At 41.7% G+C, this 25,320-nt stretch overlaps 1 protein-coding gene across 6 annotated transcripts in view; it reads right to left on the bottom strand.

Moving 5' to 3' along the window:
- The window catches only part of LOC106583499 (plasma membrane calcium-transporting ATPase 1), a 157,752-nt gene extending 154,220 nt beyond the window's left edge, over positions 1–3,532 (bottom strand). For 3 of the 6 annotated variants that reach the window (XM_082967624.1, XM_014167745.3, XM_045705778.2), the window contains exon 1: positions 2,680–3,532. The gene's annotated coding sequence lies outside the window, so the exon portion shown is untranslated. The remainder of the gene's footprint in view (positions 1–2,679) is intronic. The other 3 variants (XM_082967623.1, XM_014167743.3, XM_014167746.3) reach the window with 1 other exon arrangement.
- Between the last annotated feature and the right edge of the window lie 21,788 nt (positions 3,533–25,320).

The following is a 25,320-nucleotide window of genomic DNA, read 5'->3' as shown; positions in this document are numbered from 1 at the left end:
ACTTCCGACTTCAACTGTATATAGTATACATATATAGTATACATACATACACACACACACACAGTCAAAAGTTTGGACACCTACTCATTAAAAGGTTTTTCTTCATTTTTACTATTTTCTTTATTGCAGAATAATAGTGAAGACATCAAAACTATGAAATAACACATATGGAATACTGTCGTAACCAACAAAGGTTTAAAATCTAAATATCTTTTATATTTGAGATTCTTCAAAGTCGGCACCCTTTGCCTTGATGACAGCTTTGCACACGCTTGGCATTCTCTCAACCAGCTTCATGAGGTAGTCACCTGGAATATATTTCAATTAACAAGTGTGCCTTCTTTAAAAGTGAATTTGTGGAAGTTGTTTATTTCTTAATGCGTTTGAGCCAATCAGTTGTGTTGTGACAAGGTAGGGTTGGTATACAGAAGATAGCCCTATTTGGTAAAAGACCAAGTCCATGTTATGGCAAGAACAGCTCAAATAAGCAAAAAGAAATGACGGTGTTCTGACAGCTGTCCAAGATGAGAATACCCAGCAAATCACCATAGACAGACGGACAGACACACAAAGCACTATGCATGTATGCAGTGTCCTTGACTCTTATTGATCAGGTTGTGTCATATTGATCAAGCTAACAGACATGACAATTAATATTCTCTCAGTTAAAGAGATGAATGAGACACACTGCAAGGATGACACAGTATAAGGCTATCCCACTGTAATGGTATAGTTACAGATTATATAACACCTGTAACAGACTATACTATATCATGTTTTTACAGCATTAAATACAACTTACATAGTAGTCAATAAGTTATATATGCAACAACAAAAAATAGTGAGGCTGTTCCCCATTGCTTAGCCAGGGGAAGGATGAAGGTGTGACATATAACCAGAGGAGGCTGGTGGGAGAAGCTATAGGAGGATGGGCTCATTGTAATGGCTGGTATGGAATTACTGGAACAGAGTCTATGTGATTTCCATAGGTTTGATACCGTTCCATTTATTCCATTCCAGCCATTACAATGAGCATGTCCTCCTAGATTTCCTCCCACCAGCCTCCTCTGTATCAAGCCTACAGTAAGATTATACATTTTCAGTTCACTGCAGCAGTCACACCTAGTCTAGAGTGAAGGGAACTGTGTCTATCCACGGGGATAAAAGCCAGCTTTAAAGCATGTGCGTGTTGCTGTGCCCGAGGGAGATCCACCTGAATGTTCCGGTGACAATAATACAGCAATAATAGCCTTGGCCCTGCCCTTGGCGGGGAAAATAACAGCAGGGAGAAAATAACAGCCAGATGCCCTCCTTTAGAGGTCACACAATCTGAAAAGTCGTCACGAGCAGATATTGTGGGGTCTCCCTTATCTGTAGAAAAGCACTAGTGCGAGGACACACCCAGAAAAAGAAGTGCGAAGGGAGGAGAGGAAGAGACGAGAAGAGAGCTGATTACGTCCCTTGACAGGATGTAAGAAGGGTTGACTTTTCAAAGCACTTATTACTTAACAGAGGTTGTCTCTCCTCTTTCTAAGCTAAACCTTATAATATGTTTTGCAGTCAACAAGCACAGCCATTCACTACACATGAAATGTAGAATCTGAACTAGGAAAAATAACCACTCGATTAAGCTAAACCTGCATAGCCAGTAATGCAGAGACACATACACATACAAGCAAACGCTCGCACACACACACACGAGATGACCCCTGATTATAGCCCAAAGGCCGGGAGATAGCAATATAGTGTCGTTTCATTTTACCATCCAAAGGGAATCCATGCAGCTGGCTATACACTGGTATCCCCCATGGACCGGTTTGTTAATAAAACATTCTCCATTCAGGCTACAAAGGATTCAATTTCCTCCTTAATTAGCTATATGGTAAGAAGGTGGGAAAAAAATGCTTACTTTATTAAACACCATTTTCCACCACCATGCGACAGCGGCTAATGCTAGTCCCAGATTTTGTGTACTGTGTTCAGTGAATCAGGTTACAGCAGACTGTTTTTTCACCCCTGGTCTGATTGGCTGAATGTTTTTTTCCCCACCGTCTTCCATTAAATCGAATTAAGGAGGAAATGTATGGTTTTGCAGCCTGAATGGAGAATGTTTTATGTATAAACTGGCTCAGAGGAGATATGAGTGTAAGACCAGCTGCATGGATTCACTTTGGACGGTAAGTTGAAACGACTCAATATCGCCATCTGCTGGGCTTTGGGCTACCACGACGACAGATGCGCATTGCTGTCAGTGACATGTCCCACGATTAAAACTATAGGATAAACCCAGGGTCGCATTAAATGCTTCTTCACATGCACAGTAATGTATTTCTAACATGAGAGAAACTGTTGCAACAAACACTCTGGTGAAGGACAGACTCCGTGTCTAAACACGCTAAATCTCCCCCTATTACAAAGCAATTATGTTTGGGGAAACGAAAAAAGGATGCGGCTAATCAACAGCTGTTCCCACCTAGAAAACATCCGGGTTTATTATCAAACTGGGAGGACTGTTTATTGAAACTTGATTATGTTCTCTCCCAAGCATAACTAGTTCTGCAGACAACAGGCAATTTGTTGACTTGATAAAGCCAATACAAAACACACGCATTCATTCATTCATTCATTCATTCATTCATTCATTCATTCATTCATGTGTGGTAGAGGCACAGTCCTTACCCGGGTGCTGAGGGTAGTCAGACGGCAGGAGATGGTCTCAGTGAGCGCTCATTTCCTTTGCTCAGCTCAGCTCACCTCACCAACACACAATCACTGTCTCCACCAGCGGGTAAATCCAGTGTCCCGTATCTCAGACAGAAAAAAACTGTCCTCTTCCGCTTCGGTCAGAGCTGGGTATTGCAAAAGGTCTTTCAGTGAGTAGCCTAGCCTACAGTTTGACATAGAAAAACTAAACTAAAAAACTAAATCAGTGGCTATATTATGCCGTTGAGATGGAGAGAGAAATCCGTGAGATGGATTTGCCCCTATGCGTTATTTGGAATAAATGTGCGTGCTGGATGGATCCGTAGAAGTGCGAACTATAGCCTACGGTTTTGTTTTGTTCCCCATCTGGGCTCCAATTTGACAACTGTGACATTACACAGTGATGGGCTTGATCGCGGCACTTTACAGATTTGTTTTAGATATCAGTAACTCTACATTAAGGACATGATAAACTGGAGCAACACGTTAAGAGTCCCGAAAGTAAACCAACTTCTGAGATTTCACTTCGAAAACTAACAGCCCATAACACCCTTCCTCTCCAAATAGGAGGAAATGATCGCACGGAGGAAGGATCTGCTCGGTCTGAACGCACAGCAGCAGACCCAATAGATTCACTTAGCGAGGTTACTTGTTTTGTCTAAATTGTGAGTTGGTTCCGTGTTCACGTACATCCGCGGTAAACGTACAGATAAACGCGACCTATCCCCAGACTACTGAAAAATCAGAGCGCACCGATCGGTTCACCGATTTCCGTGGCTGGAAAAACGAGAGGGATACAGCAGTGTCTGGAGCGAGCGTCGCCGGGGAGAGAAAAAAGAGAGGGAGGGACCAGCTCGGGATTACCCATTTAAAGCTAGAATCCTTAGTTGCTAAATACATTTTTGGATTTATTAAGGCATGACATATACCCATTGATTCTTGAGTAATATAATTCATGAATGCCTCATGAGCTTAGTTCAACTGTCGTACCCCATTAGAACCCAAAATATAAACTTGTTTTACTCCAATGTTTGTAGCCGAAAAACATTGTTGAAACTATAATTTTGATATCATCAGTCCTTGCATCCATAGCTCTGTCTATGAATATGAGAGTGGTCACATTTTCAACAGAACCATCCCTCGGCTGTCTACCAAAACAGAGGCGGGGTGTCCGCTTTGTTATTGTTTCAATTAAGGATTATATCTTCAAATCAAACCAAATGTTATTTGTTACATGCCCGAATAGGACAGGTGGAGACCTTACCGTGAAATGCTTACTTTACAAGCCCTTAAACAACAATGCAGTTTTAAGAAAATAGAGTTAAGAAAATATTTCCTAAATAAACTAAAGCATGCTGCAGAAATGTTTTGGTACCTTCCCCATCTGTGCCTCAACACAATCCTGTCTCGGAGCTCTATAGACAATTCCTTCAACCTCATGGCTTTGTTTTTGCTCTGACGTGTAACTCTTGTGACAATTGTCCCCAAGCAACTGTTATTCTCTAGGAAGTAACGATAGAATTAGCCAATGCCAATGAGATACATGGACACTGAAAAGACAGTGTAGAATAAGAAATATAGCATGTAAGTCAATAATTATCAATCATTGTTCCGTGTGTGGTGGGGGGGGGGGGGGCAAGAGGGTGTGAGTGAGTGTCTGTGTAGGTATGTGTCTGTGCATATGAATGGGAGCGTGAAGGAAGGTGAACATGAATATGTACAGGAGGGCAGGAGAGAATGGGTGTGCAGAGCATAGGGTCTATGTTGTGTGTGAATAAAGGAGAATGGATGAGTAAGTAGATGTATAGAGGGGTGTAAATGTGTCTGAGAAGAAGGGAGGGGGAAAGATGGGGGTTGGGATAAACTTGGACAGGGTAGGTAAGGGAGGGCAGGGGGGTATAAGCTTGTCTTGGTGGGGTGGCGAGGGAAGGGTGGGTAAGGATGGGAGGGTGGGACAATCTTGGCTTGGGTGGACAAGGGGAAATAAAGATGGGGATACGCTTGCCTTGGGTGGAGTAAAGCGGGAAAAATGGGGAGGGGTGGTGGAGAGGGATGGATTTGCAGAGAGAGAAGGAAGGACTTAATTATACTACAATATAATTGTATTTCATTTTTTTATGACTTGTAAACCCGTTGTAAAATTAATAAGAGTTCTGAACAGATTAGGAAAGGATATTGAATCAGTATTATTCTTTGTTTGTTATTACAACTAAGATTTAATGATGGTTATTGGTGAGAATGGAGAAGGGCTTAATCCGGGGGATTTTGACGGGGTGACTGACGAGGGTTCAGACCCTTCTCTGAGGTGTGCGTGGGGCCTCCACTCATCCCATTTCAGTCTCTCAGAGGACCCACTTACCCCAAGTAGACCACCACCAGCCACTATACTTTAATTTATAAGGTAATACAAATCAACCGCAGTACTTAAGTGGCAGTCTTTCTTCAAATGTAGGTAGTGTTCATACAATGTATGTATCCACAGTTTTTTGGGGGTACATTAAGAGAGGAGTTGGAGCTAAAAAGCCCTAAAAAGACTTGGTGCCTCAAGTACAAAGACGTACATTGCTTTCTGTTTTTATTGTGTTTTTTGTTAAATGTCTGCTCAGCCCACATACCCACATACCCACACGCATATCTGTAATGTATATAATAACTATGTATTTATACTATGATCTTCCCATTCTATGGAATGCCCACTGCCCTCATATGGCATGTCAGTTAAAATGTTTTACTTGGTTCTTCAATGATAGACGGAACAGATAAGGTTCACTTCGATTCTATACAAGTAAAGACCAACAAAAATGTGCATGTGCTCAGGAAAAAAAACATTTGGTTCTCTAACATTTAAAGAGATTGTCAGCAGATGTGGTTTTCTTGCAAGAGTTAGATAAAAAAAGGGAATTTTTACATTTTGTATTTTTTTATTTCACCTTTATTTAACCAGGTAAGCTAGTTGAGAACAAGTTCTCATTTACAACTGCGACCTGGCCAAGATAAAGCAAAGCGGTGCGACACAAACAACAACACAGAGTTACACATGGAATTAACAAGCGTACAGTCAATAACACAATAGAAAAAAAGAATGTCTATTTACAGTGTGTGCAAATGGAGTAAGGAGTTAAGGCAATAAATAGGCCATAGTAGCGAAGTAATTACAATTTAGCAGATTAACACTGGAGTGATAAATGAGCAGATGATGATGTGCAAGTAGAGATACTGGTGTGCAAAAGAGCAGAAAAGTAAATAAAAACAATATGGGGATGAGGTAGGTAGAGTGGGTGGGCTATTTACAGATGGACTATGTACAGCTGCAGCGATGGATTAGCTGCTCAGATAGCTGATGTTTAAAGTTAGTGAGGAAAATATAAGTCTCCAGCTTCAGCGATTTTTGCAATTCGTTCCAGTCACTGGCAACAGAGAACTGTAAGGAAAGGCGGCCAAAGCAGATGTTGGCTTTGGGGATGACCAGTGAGATTTAAAGGTGAGCTGGGTTGGATAGGCCTTATGGTGTAGGCATCCTGATAAATATGAATACACAATTTTCCCTTACATCCCAGCATGTGGACCAAGATGGTTGTACATTTTTTTGTTATTGTATATTTTTTGGTACTTTTACCCCTTTTTCTCTGCAATTGGTAGTTACAGTCTTGTCCCATCGCTGAAACTCCCCTACGGGCTCGGGAGAGGCGAAGGTCAAGAGCCATGCGTCCCCCGAAACACAACCCTGCCAAGCCGCACTACTTCTTGACACACTGCTTGCTTAACCCAGAAGCCAGCTTCACCAATGTGTCAGAGGAAACACCGTCCAACTGGCAACCAGGGTCAGCTGGCAGGCACCCAGCCCACCACAAGTGTCACTAGAGCGCGATGGAACAAGGAAATCCTAGCCGGCCAAACCCTTCCCTAACCTGGATGACGCTGGGCCAATTGTGCACCGCCTGGGATTGACCCCGGTGCTGTAGTGACGCCTCAAGCACAGCGATGCAGTGCCTTAGACCGCTGCGCCACTCGGGAGGTACAAAAGGCAGTTTTCTAATGTTGAATTGTACCTTACATGGTGAAAAATACACACTGATTTCATTGTATATCCCACCAGGTAGCAAATCTGGTGTTTTTAGATAGAATTCAAGCTATATTAGATCAAATCCAGACAGGAACTATTATTTTACCAGTTGACCTAAATTATACATTCGATAAGATTGACAAACGTAGTAATAAAAAAGGCAAATTTAGGGAACCTCCAAAGAGGCTGAAAATGTTCATCTCCACAAATGATTTACAGGACACCTGGAGATTATTATTCCCAACTACAAAATACACAAACTTTTTTTTTTAAGTAAGGAAAGCTATTCAATATTATTATTTTTTAAATGCACTAAACAATTTACTGGACTCTAAAACAATGATATAGTGATTTGGAATGATTCTCTGATATCATGTTTAATTACACCAATAGAAAATACACTTAGCAACAGAATTTGGAGAATGAACAGAGCGAATTTTCCTGACCAAAATCTTTTAAATACCTAAACAAAAAAATTCTAACCTTTACTATTACAAATGTAGACAGAGGACAGAGAAAAGCCAACACCCAATATAATTTGGGATGCCTTTAAGGCGTACATTATGGGGCTGATAGTCTCATACTTGTCAAAAATTAAATCTGATTTAGAAATTAAAATTAAATAAAAAGAAATTACTATCTTAGAAAAAACTCTGAACATTTTGCCAGGAATACGCTATTTTACTTTTACAGGTTAACCTGTTAGGGCTAGGGGGCAGTATTTGCACGGCTGGATAAAAAAATGTACCCGATTTAATCTGGTTACTAATCCTACCCAGTAACTAGAATATGCATATACTTATTATATATGGATAGAAAACACCCTAAAGTTTCTAAAACTGTTTGAATGGTGTCTGTGAGTATAACAGAACTCATTTGGCAGGCAAAACCCTGAGACATTTTCTGACAGGAAGTGGATACCTGATGTGTTGTATTACCTTTAAACCTATGCCATTGAAAAACACAGGGGCTGAGGAATATTTTGGCACTTCCTATTGCTTCCACTAGATGTCACCAGCCTTTACAAAGTGTTTTGAGTCTTCTGGAGGGAGATCTGACCGAACAAGAGCCATGGAACGATGATGGCCCATTAGACACCTGGCGCGCGAGTTCATGTTGGGTACCCTCGTTCCAATACGTTATAAAAGAGAATGCATTCGTCCACCTTGAATATTATTCATGTTCTGGTTAAAAAAGGCCCTAATGATTTATGCTATACAACGTTTGACATGTTTGAACGAACGTAAATATATTTTTTCCCCTCGTTCATGAAGTGAAGTCCGGCGGGCTTAGATCATGTGCTAACAAGACGGAGATTTTTGGACATAAATGATGAGCTTTTTTGAACAAAACTACATTCGTTATGGACCTGTGATACCTGGAAGTGACATCTGATGAAGAGAATCAAAGGTAATGGATTATTTATATAGTATTTTCGATTTTAGATCTCCCCAACATGGCGGCTAGTCTGTATCGCAACGCGTATTTTTCTGGGCGCAGTGCTCAGATTATTGCAAAGTGTGATTTCCCAGTAAGGTTATTTTTAAATCTGGCAAGTTGATTGCGTTCAAGAGATGTAAATCTATAATTCTTTAAATGACAATATAATATTTTACCAATGTTTTCTAATTTTAATTATTTAATTTGTGGTGCTGACTTGAATGCCGGTTATTGGAGGGAAACGATTTCCTGAACATCAACGCCACAGTAAAACGCTGTTTTTGGATATAAATATGAACTTGATAGAACTAAAAATGCATGCATTGTCTAACACAATGTCCTAGGAGTGTCATCTGTTGGAGATTGTAAAAGGTTAGTGCATAATTTTAGCTGATTTTATGGTTTTGGTGACGCCTGTCTTTGAATTGGCACAACATTACACACAACTCTTGTAAATGTACTGTCCTAACATACTATAAATTTATGCTTTCGCCGTAAAACCTTTTTGAAATCGTAAAACGTGGTTAGATTAAGGAGATGTTTATCTTTCAAAGGGTGTAAAATAGTTGTATGTTTGAAAAATTTGAATTTTGACATTTATTTGGATTCAAATTTGCCGCTCTTGAAATGCACCTGCTGTTGATGGAGTGCACCACGGGTGGCACCTAGCCCATAGAGGTTAAACTCAAATAAAGCATTTTGATGGAAATGTTCTTGTGTGTATGTTTAGTACAATGCTGCTTTTGTAATAACCTGTCTTGGTTGGGTTCATTACATTTACATTTAAGTCATTTAGCAGACGCTCTTATCCAGAGCGACTTACAAATTGGTGCATTCACCTTATGATATCCAGTGGAACAACCACTTTACAATAGTGCATCTAAATATTTTAAGGGGGGGGGAGGGGTAGAAGGATTACTTTATCCTATCCTAGGTATTCCTTAAAGAGGTGGGGTTTCAGGTGTCTCCGGAAGGTGGTGATTGACTCCGCTGTCCTGGCGTCGTGAGGGAGCTTGTTCCACCATTGGGGTGCCAGAGCAGCGAACAGTTTTGACTGGGCTGAGCGGGAACTGTGCTTCCTCAGAGGTAGGGAGGCGAGCAGGCCAGAAGTAGATGAACGCAGTGCCCTTGTTTGGGTGTAGGGCCTGATCAGAGCCTGAAGGTACGGACGTGCCGTTCCCCTCACAGCTCCGTAGGCAAGCACCATGGTCTTGTAGCGGATGCGAGATTCAACTGGAAGCCAGTGGAGAGAGCGGAGGAGCGGGGTGACGTGAGAGAACTTGGGAAGGTTGAACACCAGACGGGCTGCGGCGTTCTGGATGAGTTGTAGGGGTTTAATGGCACAGGCAGGGAGCCCAGCCAACAGCGAGTTGCAGTAATCCAGATGGGAGATGACAAGTGCCTGGATTAGGACCTGCGCCGCTTCCTGTGTGAGGCAGGGTCGTACTCTGCGAATGTTGTAGAGCATGAACCTACAGGATCGGGTCACCGCCTTGATGTTAGTGGAGAACGACAGGGTGTTGTCCAGGGTCACGCCAAGGTTCTTAGCACTCTGGGAGGAGGACACGATGGAGTTGTCAACCGTGATGGCGAGATCATGGAACGGGCAGTCCTTCTCCGGGAGGAAGAGCAGCTCCGTCTTGCTGAGGTTCAGCTTGAGGTGGTGATCCGTCATCTACACTGATATGTCTGTCAGACATGCAGAGATGCGATTCGCCACCTGGTTAGCAGAAGGGGGAAAGGAGAAGATTAATTGTGTGTCGTCTGCATAGCAATGATAGGAGAGACCATGTGAGGATATGACAGAGCCAAATGACTTGGTGTATAGCGAGAATAGGAGAGGGCTTGGAACAGAGCCCTGGGGGACACCAGTGGTGAGAGCACGTGGTGCGGAGACAGATTCTCGCCACGCCACCTGGTAGGAGCGACCTGTCAGGTAGGACGCAATCCAAGCGTGGGCCCAACTCGGAGAGGGTGGAGAGGAGGATCTGATGGTTCACAGTATCAAAGGCAGCCGATAGGTCTAGAAGGATGAGAGCAGAGGAGAGAGAGTTAGCTTTAGCAGTGCGGAGCGCCTCCGTGACACAGAGAAGAGTAGTCTCAGTTGAATGACCAGTCTTGAAACCTGACTGATTTGGATCAAGAAGGTCATTCTGAGAGAGATAGCAGGAGAGCTGGCCAAGGACGGCGCGTTCAAGAGTTTTGGAGAGAAAAGAAAGAAGGGATACTGGTCTGTAGTTGTTGACATCGGAGGGATCGAGTGTAGGTTTTTTCAGAAGGGGTGCAACTCTCGCTCTCTTGAAGACGGAAGGGACGTAGCCAGCGGTCAAGGATGAGTAATGAGCGAGGTAAGGGAAAAGGTCTCCGGAAATGGTCTGGAGAAGAGAGGAGGGGATAGGGTCAAGCGGGCAGGTTGTTGGGCGGCCGGCCGTCACAAGACGCTAGATTTCATCTGGAGAGAGAGGGGAGAAAGAGGTCAAAGCACAGGGTAGGGCAGTGTGAGCAGGACCAGCGGTGTCGTTTGACTTAGCAAACGAGGATCGGATGTCGTCGACCTTCTTTTCAAAATGGTTGACGAAGTCATCCGCAGAGAGGGAGGAGGGGGGGAGGGGGAGGAGAATTCAGGAGGGAGGAGAAGGTGGCAAAGAGCTTCCTAGGGTTAGAGGCAGATGCTTGGAATTTAGAGTGGTAGAAAGTGGCTTTAGCAGCAGAGACAGAAGAGGAAAATGTAGAGAGGAGGGAGTGAAAGGATGCCAGGTCCGCAGGGAGGCGAGTTTTCCTCCATTTCCTCTCGGGTGCCCGGAGCCCTGTTCTGTGAGCTCGCAATGAGTCGTCGAGCCACGGAGCAGGAGGGGAGGACCGAGCCGGCCTGGAGGATAGGGGACATAGAGAGTCAAAGGATGCAGAAAGGGAGGAGAGGAGGGTTGAGGAGGCAGAATCAGGAGATAGGTTGGAGAAGGTTTGAGCAGAGGGAAGAGATGATAGGATGGAAGAGGAGAGAGTAGCGGGGGAGAGAGAGCGAAGGTTGGGACGGCGCAATACCATCCGAGTAAGGGCAGAGTGAGAAGTGTTGGATGAGAGCGAGAGGGAAAAGGATACAAGGTAGTGGTCGGAGACTTGGAGGGGAGTTGCAATGAGATTAGTGGAAGAACAGCATCTAGTAAAGATGAGGTCAAGCTTATTGCCTGCCTTGTGAGTAGGGGGGGGACGGTGAGAGGGTGAGGTCAAAAGAGGAGAGGAGTGGAAAGAAGGAGGCAGAGGGGAATGAGTCAAAGGTAGACGTGGGGAGGTTAAAGTCACCCAGAACTGTGAGAGGTGAGCCATCCTCAGGAAAGGAACTTTCGTCAAGCTCATTGATGAACTCTCCAAGGGAACCTGGAGGGCGATAAATGATAAGGATGTTAAGCTTGAAAGGGCTGGTAACTGTGACAGCATGGAATTCAAAGGAGGCGATAGACAGATGGGTCAGGGGAGAAAGAGAGAATGTCCACTTGGGAGAGATGAGGATCCCAGTGCCACCACCCCGCTGACCAGAAGCTCTCAGGGTGTGCGAGAACACGTGGGCAGACGAGGAGAGAGCAGTAGGAGTAGCAGTGTTATCTGTGGTAATCCATGTTTCCGTCAGCGCCAAGAAGTCGAGGGACTGGAGGGTAGCATAGGCTGAGATGAACTCTGCCTTGTTGGCCGCAGACCGGCAGTTCCAGAGGCTGCCAGAGACCTGGAACTCCACGTGGGTCGTGCGCGCTGGGACCACCAGGTTAGAGTGGCAGAGGCCACGCGGTGTGAAGCGTTTGTATGGCCTGTGCAGAGGGGAGAGAACAGGGATAGACAGACACATAGTTGACAGGCTACAGAAGAGGCTACGCTAATGCAAAGGAGATTGGAATGACAAGTGGACTACACGTCTCGAATGTTCAGAAAGTTAAGCTTACGTTGCAAAAATCTTATTGACTAAAATGATTAAAATGATACAGTACTGCTGGCTGGTGAAGTAGGCTAGCTAGCAGTGGCTGCGTTGTTGACTTTGTTTGAAAGAGTAGCTGGCTAGGTAACCTCGATAGTTTCAGTACTACACCTTATCATGATACAAAGGCAACTATGTAGCTAGCTAACATAACACTAATCAAGACGTTCCTTTGTAATGTATTTTGTTTCTACAATGCTGCTCGTCGGTAATAGTTGGCTAGGTTTGGAAATGACATCGCGGGGGATGAAAATAGCTGGCCAGCTAACCTCGATAATTACTCTAAACTACACAATTATCAAACTATGACAAGCTATGACAAAGACAACTTATTGACTAAAATGACTAAAATGATACAGTACTGCTGGCTGGTAAAGTAGGCTAGCTAGCAGTGGCTGCGTTGTTGACTTTGTTTGAAAGTGTAGCTGGCTAGGTTACCTCGATAGTTTCAGTGCTACACCTTATCATGATACAGAGGCAACTATGTAGCTAGCTAACACTAGCTAACCTGGCTAGCTAACCTCGATAATTACTCTAAACTACACAATTATCTTAGATACAAAGACAGCAAAGATAACTATGTAGCTAGCTAACACTACACTAATCAAATCGTTCCGTTGTAATGTATTAGTTTCTACAGTGCTGCTAGTCGGTAGAAGTTGGCTAGCTAGCTAGCAGTTGTTGACTAAGTAGGAGAATGGTGGCGCGGCGCGGCGGACGAAAGTAGCTGGCTAGCTAACCTCGATAATTACTCTAAACTACACAATTATCTTTGATACAAAGACAGCTAAGTAGCTAGCTAAAAAATTGCTCAGATCAAACAAATCAAACCATTGTAATGTAATGAGATGTAATATTACCTGCGGAGCGGAGTGCAGCACGACTACTCGCTCCAAACCCGGAAGATTGAACTCATGCGAGTGACTGATTGCTGGCTAGCTAACCTCGATAATTACTCTAAACTACACAATTATCTTTGATACAAAGACAGCTAAGTAGCTAGCTAAAAAAATGCTCAGATCAAACAAATCAAACCGTTGTAATGTAATGAGATGTAATATTACCTGCGGAGCGGAGTGCAGCACGACTACTCGCTCCAAACCCGGAAGATTGAACTCATGCGAGTGACTGATTGATTACACAAAGGAAGAAACCACACTATCACTCCCAAGCTATTTGGCAGTATGTCCAGATATTGTTCTGGGACTAGATAAGTGATACAAGGTCATTCTTGGGAAGGCATAAAGGGAAATTCCAGTCTCACTAAAAGAGGACGTAACAGACCACTGTGGGACGCATTCGGGAGGAAACACAACATCCACGAAACCTAGAAGGAAGACACAACTGATTTCAGTAAGTCAACTTAAATGAAGTAATACATTGTAAATATGTATTTAGGAAGAGTGTTTAACTTAAGGCTAGGCGTCCCGCTAGCTTAACCTATTGGGGGTAGGGGGCAGTATTTACACGGCCGGATAAAAAACGTACCCGATTTAATCTGGTTATTACTACTGCCCAGAAACTAGAATATGCATATAATTATTGGCTTTGGATAGAAAACACCCTAAAGTTTCTAAAACTGTTTGAATGGTGTCTGTGAGTATAACAGAACTCATATGTCAGGCAAAAACCTGAGAAGATTCCTTACAGGAAGTGCCCTCTCTGACCATTTCTTGGGCTTCTACACTCTCTTTATTGAAAACTGAGGATCTCTGCTGTAACGTGACACTTCCTACGGCTCCCATAGGCTCTCAGAAGGCGGCAAAACACTGAATGATGCCTTTGGAGCCCCTTGCTGAAAAACAGTAGCGCATTTGGATAGTGGTCGATCAGAGAAGAATGAGACTGGGGCGCGTGCACGAGGCGACAACATGTTTTTATTTTTGTCGTCTTTGAACGAAAACAGGGTTTCCCGGTCGGAATATTATCGCTTTTTTATGCGAAAAATCGCATAAAAATTGATTTTAAACAGCGGTTGACATGCTTCAAAGTACGGTAATGGAATATTTAGAATTTTTTTGTCACGAAACGGGTCGGGCGCGTCACCCTTCGTCACCCTTCGGATAGTGTCTTGAACGCACGAACAAAACAGAGGATATTTGAACATAACTATGGATTATTTTGAAGCAAACCAACATTTGTTATTGAAGTAGAAGTCCTGGGAGTGCATTCTGACGAAGAACAGCAAAGGTAATCACATTTTTCTAATAGTAAATCGGAGTTTGGTGAGGGCCAAACTTGCCGGGTGTCTAAATAGCTAGCCCGTGATGGCTGGGCTATCTACTCAGAATATTGCAAAATGTGCTTTTGCCGAAAAGCTATTTTAAAATCGGACATAGCGATTGCATAAAGGAGTTCTGTATCTATAATTCTTAAAATAATTGTTATATTTTTTGTGAACGTTTATCGTGAGTAATTTAGTAAATTCACCGGAAGTTTGCGGTGGGTATGCTAGTTCTGAACGTCACATGCTAATGTAAAAAGCTGGTTTTTGATATAAATATGAACTTGATTGAACAAAACATGCATGTATTGTATAACATAATGTCCTAGGAGTGTCATCTGATGAAGATCATCAAAGGTTAGTACTGCACTTAGCTGTGGTTTGGGTTTATGTGACATTATATGCTAGCTTGAAAAATGGGTGTCTGATTATTTCTGGCTGGGTACTCTGCTGACATAATCTAATGTTTTGCTTTCGTTGTAAAGCCTTTTTGAAATCGGACAGTGTGGTTAGATTAACGAGAGTCTTGTCTTTAAAATGGTGTAAAATAGTAATATGTTTGAGAAATTGAAGTAATAGCATTTCTAAGGTATTTGAATAACGCGCCACGGGATTCCACTGGCTGTTGAGTAGGTGGGACGATTCCTAGAGAGGTTAATCTATAATTCTTTGAATGACAATATTACATTTTAACAATGTTTTGAAATAGTAATTTTGTAAATTGTAGCCCTGATTCACCGGAAGCATTTGAGGGAAAATATTTTCTGAACGTCACGCGCCGATGTAAAATGCTGTTTTTATATATAAATATGAACTTTATCGAACAAAAAATGCCTGTATTGTGTAACATGATTTCCTAGGAGTGTCATCTGATGAAGATTGTCAAAGGTTAGTGCTGCATTTAGCTGTGTTTTGGGTATTTGTGATGCATGCTAGTTGCTTTGAAAATGGCAGTGTGATTTTTTTTGGCAGGGTACTCTCCTAACATAATCTAATGTTTTGTTTTTGCTGTAAAGCCTTTTTGAAATCGGACAACGTGGTTCGATTCAGGAGAGGTGTATCTATAAAATGGTGTAAAATAGTCATATGTTTGAGAAATTGAAGTTATAGCATTTATGAGGTATTTGTATTTTGCGCGACGCGATTCCACTGGCTGTTGACTAGGGTGGGACGCAAACGTCCCAGGTTCCCAGACAGGTTAATAATTCTTTACATGCTCGAGCTCCACTTGTGCCTAATACGGTGACCATTCTCTTTCAAGTTCTACCTGGAAGCTGTTGTTTCTCAATTTTTAATTTGGCTATTGCATTCTTCAGCATGCCAGTAGCTGAGGAATCACAAGATTGATTCTCTTTCACGTTCCTCGGAATTAAAATGTATTTTTAAATATACGAAAAATAAAATAAATAAAAACATGTACATAAAAGATTGCTACACTATCAGAGCATCCTCCTAACCATGTCACATGTCACCTTGAAACGTGGTACAACTCTTAATCCATCTACCCTTCTCCGTACAGCAGATGCTGGTGAAGAAAATAACTGCGAGCTGATAATAGAGATTGACTGTAGTCTCAGACTTGATTTGAAAGACTTACCACTTGATAACCCGGACGTCAAGTTTTTTGTTGATGGATCTGCACAGCGGAATGACAAGGGTGACAGTAGGTTTTGCTGTTGTCACTGCTTTAGAGACTGTGGAAATTGCATGTCTCCCACAACACCTGTCTGCACAAACAGAGGAACTTTTTGTCTTAGCACAGGCATGCATATTGGCAAAGGATAAATCAGTAAACATTTACACTGACAGTAGGTTTGCTTTTGGGGTGGTGCATGATTTTGGGACACTGTGGAAGATGTGTGGGTTTCTAACCTAATCTGGTAAGCCATTGCTCATGGACAGTTAGTTGCATCATTGCTAAAAGTAATATTGTTACCATCGTCTGCTGCATTAGTGAAGTGTCAGGCTCATACCAGTGGTAAAGATAGCATTTCTCAAGGGAATGCTATAGCAGATTATGTAGCGAAACTAGCTGCTTCCTCTTGTGTTTCCCCCCTTTTACAGATGGCAGCAGTTCCAGTTTTCACTAACCCATTCTCTGTTAATGATATTGTTGCTTTGCAGGCAATGGCTGATGCATCAGAGAAATGTAGGTGGACAGGACATTGTCATATGGACACCTCAGGAGAGTGACTGGATTATTTGAGCAGACCAGCCATGCCCCGTTGTACTTTCCAATTCCTTGCATAGTTGTCACACGGTCAAGACGTGTCAAATGGAGTAATGGTAGATCTTATAAATAAATATTGGAGTACTGTGGGATTTACTGTGTTTGCTGAAATTCTTTGAAAAAATGTGTTATATGTATGACTGACAATGTAGGACGTGGTATTTCTATAACCTCCGCATCCCACCCAAGGCCAGAGGTACTTTTGAGCATTTGATGACGGACTTCATTGAATTAACCCCATGTGAGGGACACAAATATTGTCTGGTCATTGTTAATGTGTTTTCCAAGTGGGTCAAAGCGTTCCCATGTTGAAGACCCACAAAGCTCTCCTGCGAGAGATCATTCCAAGTTGGGGGCTGTCCTTTAACCTCTCTAGGGTAGGGGGCAGTATTTTCACGGCCGGATAAAAAACATACCCGATTTAAACTGGTTACTACTCTTTTCCAGAAACGAGAATATGCATATAATTGGTAGATTTGGATAGAAAACACTCTAAAGTTTATAAAACTGAATGGTGTCTGTGAGTATAACAGAACTCATATGGCAGGCCAAAACCTGAGAAGATTCCATACAGGAAGTGCCTTGTCTGACCATTTCTTGTGGTTCTGTGGCATCTCTGTCAAAAATACAGCATCTCTGCTGTAACGTGACAATTTCTAAGGCTCCCATAGGCTCTCTGAAGGCGCCAGAAAGTGGAATGAGATCTCTGCTGTCTCTGGGCTAGGTACAGGAGCGCTGTTTGTGAGTGGCCAGGGTGGTGGCTCAGAGACAGGAGATGCGCGGCCCCGAGAAGTGGCCATGCTTTTCTTTCAGCCTTTGAACAAAAACAACGTCGCCCGGTTGGAATATTATCGCTATTTTACGAGAAAGTACGGTAATGGAATATTTTGAATTTTTTGTCACGACATGCGTCCGTGCGTCACCCTTCGGATAGGGACCTGAACGCACAAACAAAACGGAGGATATTTGAACATAACTATGGATTATTTTGAACCTAAACAACATTTGTGGTTGAAGTAGAAGTCCTGGGAGTGCATTCTGACGAAGAACAGCAAAGGTAATCCAATTTTTCTACTAGTAATTCTGAGTTTACTGAGCCTCGATGTTGGCGAGTGTCTGAATAGCTAGCCTTGATTGCCGAGCTATCTACTCAGAATATTGCAAAATGTGCTTTTGCCGAAAAGCTATTTTAAAATCTGACACCGCGATTGCATAAAGGAGTTCTGTATCTATAATTCTTTAAATAATTGTTATGTATTTTGTAAACGTTTATCAAGAGTAATTTAGTAAATTCACTGGAAGTTTTCGGTGTGTATGCTAGTTCTGAACGTCACATGCTAATGTGAAAAGCTGGTTTTTGATATAAATATGAACTTGATTGAACAAAACATGCATGTATTGTATAACATAATGTCCTAGGAGTGTCATCTTATGAAGATCATCAAAGGTTAGTGCTGCATTTAGCTGTGGTTTTGGTTTTTGTGACATATATGCTAGCCTGAAAAATGGCTGTGTGATTATTTCTGGCTGGGTACTCTCCTAACATAATCTAATGTTTTGCTTTCGCTGTAAAGCCTTTTTGAAATCGGACAATGTGGTTAGATTAACCTGTTAGGGCTAGGGGGCAGTATTGACACAGCTGGATAAAAAACGTACCCGATTTAATCTGGTTATTACTACTGCCCAGAAACTAGAATATGCATATAATTATTGGCTTTGGATAGAAAACACCCTAAAGTTTCTAAAACTGTTTGAATGGTGTCTGTGAGTATAACAGAACTCATATGTCAGGCAAAAACCTGAGAAGATTCCTTACAGGAAGTGCCCTCTCTGACCATTTCTTGGGCTTCTACACTCTCTTTATTGAAAACTGAGGATCTCTGCTGTAACGTGACACTTCCTACGGCTCCCATAGGCTCTCAGAAGGCGGCAAAACACTGAATGATGCCTTTGGAGCCCCTTGCTGAAAAACAGTAGCGCATTTGGATAGTGGTCGATCAGAGAAGAATGAGACTGGGGCGCGTGCACGAGGCGACAACATGTTTTTATTTTTGTCGTCTTTGAACGAAAACAGGGTTTCCCGGTCGGAATATTATCGCTTTTTTATGCGAAAAATCGCATAAAAATTGATTTTAAACAGCGGTTGACATGCTTCAAAGTACGGTAATGGAATATTTAGAATTTTTTTGTCACGAAACGGGTCGGGCGCGTCACCCTTCGGATAGTGTCTTGAACGCACGAACAAAACAGAGGATATTTGAACATAACTATGGATTATTTTGAAGCAAACCAACATTTGTTATTGAAGTAGAAGTCCTGGGAGTGCATTCTGACGAAGAACAGCAAAGGTAATCACATTTTTCTAATAGTAAATCGGAATTTGGTGAAGGCTAAACTTGCCGGGTGTCTAAATAGCTAGCCCGTGATGGCTGGGCTATCTACTCAGAATATTGCAAAATGTGCTTTTGCCGAAAAGCTATTTTAAAATCGGACATAGCGATTGCATAAAGGAGTTCTGTATCTATAATTCTTAAAATAATTGTTATATTTTTTGTGAACGTTTATCGTGAGTAATTTAGTAAATTCACCGGAAGTTTGCGGTGGGTATGCTAGTTCTGAACGTCACATGCTAATGTAAAAAGCTGGTTTTTGATATAAATATGAACTTGATTGAACAAAACATGCATGTATTGTATAACATAATGTCCTAGGAGTGTCATCTGATGAAGATCATCAAAGGTTAGTACTGCACTTAGCTGTGGTTTGGGTTTATGTGACATTATATGCTAGCTTGAAAAATGGGTGTCTGATTATTTCTGGCTGGGTACTCTGCTGACATAATCTAATGTTTTGCTTTCGTTGTAAAGCCTTTTTGAAATCGGACAGTGTGGTTAGATTAACGAGAGTCTTGTCTTTAAAATGGTGTAAAATAGTAATATGTTTGAGAAATTGAAGTAATAGCATTTCTAAGGTATTTGAATAACGCGCCACGGGATTCCACTGGCTGTTGAGTAGGTGGGACGATTCCTAGAGAGGTTAATCTATAATTCTTTGAATGACAATATTACATTTTAACAATGTTTTGAAATAGTAATTTTGTAAATTGTAGCCCTGATTCACCGGAAGCATTTGAGGGAAAATATTTTCTGAACGTCACGCGCCGATGTAAAATGCTGTTTTTATATATAAATATGAACTTTATCGAACAAAAAATGCCTGTATTGTGTAACATGATTTCCTAGGAGTGTCATCTGATGAAGATTGTCAAAGGTTAGTGCTGCATTTAGCTGTGTTTTGGGTATTTGTGATGCATGCTAGTTGCTTTGAAAATGGCAGTGTGATTTTTTTTGGCAGGGTACTCTCCTAACATAATCTAATGTTTTGTTTTTGCTGTAAAGCCTTTTTGAAATCGGACAACGTGGTTCGATTCAGGAGAGGTGTATCTATAAAATGGTGTAAAATAGTCATATGTTTGAGAAATTGAAGTTATAGCATTTATGAGGTATTTGTATTTTGCGCGACGCGATTCCACTGGCTGTTGACTAGGGTGGGACGCAAACGTCCCAGGTTCCCAGACAGGTTAATAATTCTTTACATGCTCGAGCTCCACTTGTGCCTAATACGGTGACCATTCTCTTTCAAGTTCTACCTGGAAGCTGTTGTTTCTCAATTTTTAATTTGGCTATTGCATTCTTCAGCATGCCAGTAGCTGAGGAATCACAAGATTGATTCTCTTTCACGTTCCTCGGAATTAAAATGTATTTTTAAATATACGAAAAATAAAATAAATAAAAACATGTACATAAAAGATTGCTACACTATCAGAGCATCCTCCTAACCATGTCACATGTCACCTTGAAACGTGGTACAACTCTTAATCCATCTACCCTTCTCCGTACAGCAGATGCTGGTGAAGAAAATAACTGCGAGCTGATAATAGAGATTGACTGTAGTCTCAGACTTGATTTGAAAGACTTACCACTTGATAACCCGGACGTCAAGTTTTTTGTTGATGGATCTGCACAGCGGAATGACAAGGGTGACAGTAGGTTTTGCTGTTGTCACTGCTTTAGAGACTGTGGAAATTGCATGTCTCCCACAACACCTGTCTGCACAAACAGAGGAACTTTTTGTCTTAGCACAGGCATGCATATTGGCAAAGGATAAATCAGTAAACATTTACACTGACAGTAGGTTTGCTTTTGGGGTGGTGCATGATTTTGGGACACTGTGGAAGATGTGTGGGTTTCTAACCTAATCTGGTAAGCCATTGCTCATGGACAGTTAGTTGCATCATTGCTAAAAGTAATATTGTTACCATCGTCTGCTGCATTAGTGAAGTGTCAGGCTCATACCAGTGGTAAAGATAGCATTTCTCAAGGGAATGCTATAGCAGATTATGTAGCGAAACTAGCTGCTTCCTCTTGTGTTTCCCCCCTTTTACAGATGGCAGCAGTTCCAGTTTTCACTAACCCATTCTCTGTTAATGATATTGTTGCTTTGCAGGCAATGGCTGATGCATCAGAGAAATGTAGGTGGACAGGACATTGTCATATGGACACCTCAGGAGAGTGACTGGATTATTTGAGCAGACCAGCCATGCCCCGTTGTACTTTCCAATTCCTTGCATAGTTGTCACACGGTCAAGACGTGTCAAATGGAGTAATGGTAGATCTTATAAATAAATATTGGAGTACTGTGGGATTTACTGTGTTTGCTGAAATTCTTTGAAAAAATGTGTTATATGTATGACTGACAATGTAGGACGTGGTATTTCTATAACCTCCGCATCCCACCCAAGGCCAGAGGTACTTTTGAGCATTTGATGACGGACTTCATTGAATTAACCCCATGTGAGGGACACAAATATTGTCTGGTCATTGTTAATGTGTTTTCCAAGTGGGTCAAAGCGTTCCCATGTTGAAGACCCACAAAGCTCTCCTGCGAGAGATCATTCCAAGTTGGGGGCTGTCCTTTAACCTCTCTAGGGTAGGGGGCAGTATTTTCACGGCCGGATAAAAAACATACCCGATTTAAACTGGTTACTACTCTTTTCCAGAAACGAGAATATGCATATAATTGGTAGATTTGGATAGAAAACACTCTAAAGTTTATAAAACTGAATGGTGTCTGTGAGTATAACAGAACTCATATGGCAGGCCAAAACCTGAGAAGATTCCATACAGGAAGTGCCTTGTCTGACCATTTCTTGTGGTTCTGTGGCATCTCTGTCAAAAATACAGCATCTCTGCTGTAACGTGACAATTTCTAAGGCTCCCATAGGCTCTCTGAAGGCGCCAGAAAGTGGAATGAGATCTCTGCTGTCTCTGGGCTAGGTACAGGAGCGCTGTTTGTGAGTGGCCAGGGTGGTGGCTCAGAGACAGGAGATGCGCGGCCCCGAGAAGTGGCCATGCTTTTCTTTCAGCCTTTGAACAAAAACAACGTCGCCCGGTTGGAATATTATCGCTATTTTACGAGAAAGTACGGTAATGGAATATTTTGAATTTTTTGTCACGACATGCGTCCGTGCGTCACCCTTCGGATAGGGACCTGAACGCACAAACAAAACGGAGGATATTTGAACATAACTATGGATTATTTTGAACCTAAACAACATTTGTGGTTGAAGTAGAAGTCCTGGGAGTGCATTCTGACGAAGAACAGCAAAGGTAATCCAATTTTTCTACTAGTAATTCTGAGTTTACTGAGCCTCGATGTTGGCGAGTGTCTGAATAGCTAGCCTTGATTGCCGAGCTATCTACTCAGAATATTGCAAAATGTGCTTTTGCCGAAAAGCTATTTTAAAATCTGACACCGCGATTGCATAAAGGAGTTCTGTATCTATAATTCTTTAAATAATTGTTATGTATTTTGTAAACGTTTATCAAGAGTAATTTAGTAAATTCACTGGAAGTTTTCGGTGTGTATGCTAGTTCTGAACGTCACATGCTAATGTGAAAAGCTGGTTTTTGATATAAATATGAACTTGATTGAACAAAACATGCATGTATTGTATAACATAATGTCCTAGGAGTGTCATCTTATGAAGATCATCAAAGGTTAGTGCTGCATTTAGCTGTGGTTTTGGTTTTTGTGACATATATGCTAGCCTGAAAAATGGCTGTGTGATTATTTCTGGCTGGGTACTCTCCTAACATAATCTAATGTTTTGCTTTCGCTGTAAAGCCTTTTTGAAATCGGACAATGTGGTTAGATTAACCTGTTAGGGCTAGGGGGCAGTATTGACACAGCTGGATAAAAAACGTACCCGATTTAATCTGGTTACTACTCCTGCCCAGTAACTAGAATATGCATATAATTATTGGCTTTGGATAGAAAACACTCCAAAGTTTCTAAAACTGTTTGAATGGTGTCTGTGAGTATAACAGAACTCAAATGGCAGGTCAAAACCTGAGAGATTCCTTTACAGGAAGTGGCCTGTCTGACCATTTATTGGTCTTTCTTTGACACTCTCATTCAATTGACAACGAGGATCTCTGCGGTAACGTGACACTTCCCACGGCTCCAATAGGCTCTCAGAGCCCGGGAAAAACCTGAATGTCGTCATTCCAGCCCCAGGCTGAAACACATTATCGCCTTTCTCAAGTGGCCGATCAAGGGACTGTGGGCTTAGGCGCGTGCACTGGCCGCCCCCGTCTTTGTGTTTTTTCCTCTGTTTGCCGAAAAGGAGATTCCCGGTCGGAATATTATCGCTTTTTTATGAGATAAATTGCATAAAAATTGATTTTAAACAGCGGTTGACATGCTTCGAGGTACGGTATTGGAATAATTAGAATTTTTTTGTCACGAATTGCGCCATGCGCACGACCCTGATTTACCATTTCGGATAGTGTCTGGGACGCACGAACAAAACGCCGCTATTCGGATATAACGATGGATTATTTTGGACCAAACCAACATTTGTTATTGAAGTAGCAGTCCTGGGAGTGCATTCTGACGAAGAACAGCAAAAGGTAATCAAACTTTTATAATAGTAAATCTGAATTTGGTGAAGGCTAAACTTGCCGGGTGTCTAAATAGCTAGCCCGTGCTGGCTGGGCTATGTACTTAGAATATTGCAAAATGTGCTTTCACCAAAAAGCTATTTTAAAATCGGACATATCGAGTGCATAGAGGAGTTCTGTATCTATAATTCTTAAAATTATTGTTATGCTTTTTGTGAACGTTTATCGTGAGTAATTTAGTAAATTGTTAGTAAATTCCCTGGAAGTTTGCGGGGGGTATGCTAGTTCTGAACGTCACATGCTAATGTAAAAAGCTGGTTTTTGATATAAATATGAACTTGATTGAACAAAACATGCATGTATTGTATAACATAATGTCCTAGGGTTGTCATCTGATGAAGATCATCAAAGGTTAGTGCTGCACTTAGCTGTGCTTCTGGGTTTTTGTGACATTATATGCTAGCTTGAAAAATGGGTGTCTGATTATTTCTGGCTGGGTACTCTGCTGACATAATCTAATGTTTTGCTTTCGTTGTAAAGCCTTTTTGAAATCGGACAGTGTGGTTAGATTAACGAGAGTCTTGTCTTTAAATAGCTGTAAAATAGTCATATGTTTGAGAAATTGAAGTAATAGGATTTTTAAGGTATTTGAAAATCGCGCCACTGGATTACACTGGCTGTTACGTAGGTGGGACGATTACGTCCCACCTAGCCCATAGAGGTTAACGTGAGTCTTGTCTTTAAAATGGTGTAAAATAGTCATATGTTTGAGAAATTGAAGTTATAGCATTTTTAAGGTTTTTGTATTTCGCGCCACTCGATTCCACTGGCTGTTGACTAGGTGGGACGATTTCGTCCCACATACCCGAGAGAGGTTAAGGTCTTATCAGACAATGGTAAACATTTTCCAAATGAGTTTGTTCAGTCCTTATTAGAAGCATTGCAGATTGATAGGAGAGCACACTGTAACTACCACCCACCGTCAGGGGGTGATGTAGAATGCGCTAACCAAATGCTAAAAAACGAAATTGAACAAAATTATGAAGCACTAGACTATCTATTAGCGAGTCAAGGAGGAACGTGTGCAATAATTGGAGATTAGTGTTACACATTTGTCCCTGACTCGTCTATTAATGTCACCTATTTAGCAGATTACATCGAAGAAACTGCTAGAAGCTACTCTGGTAATGAAGATAATGAGTGGGAAGTAAAATTGTGTAATAAAGCATGCGTGTAACAGTATGAAATGTAGGTCTTAAGTTAAACCATTCTACTGCAATGGTTTTACAAGTGTAATGGCTAAGGAATAAGGATCAGTTACTAGTTGGATTGTATAACCCAGAGTGAAGGGTTTGAAGGACCAGAGTGAAGGACCAGAGTGTCTGGTCTTTGCGTTGATTTCACTTACTTTTAATAGAAGTATTTTGATAGAACCTCCTTTGATAGTTTTAACCATAATGTAATATTTACATTACAATTAAACAATAGTTATCGCAGAGGGATAAAAGGAGGGAGTGTGATGTAAATATTCTTATGTGTATGTAAACATATGTTTAGCACAATTCTGCTTTTGTAATAACCTGTATTAGTTGGGTTCATGCAAGTGACTGATTGATTGCACAAAGTAAGAAACCACACTATCGCTCCCAAGCTATTTGGCAGTATGCCCAGAATATTGTTCTGGGACTAGATAAACGATACAAGGTCTCAGCTTTGAGAGAAGAAGCCTCG

The sequence above is a fragment of the Salmo salar genome, chromosome 22 (assembly GCF_965601325.2).
Source record: "Salmo salar chromosome 22, fSalSal1, whole genome shotgun sequence".
NCBI classification, from domain to species: Eukaryota; Metazoa; Chordata; class Actinopteri; order Salmoniformes; family Salmonidae; genus Salmo; species Salmo salar.
This window is presented reverse-complemented; position numbering and strand designations above follow the sequence as displayed.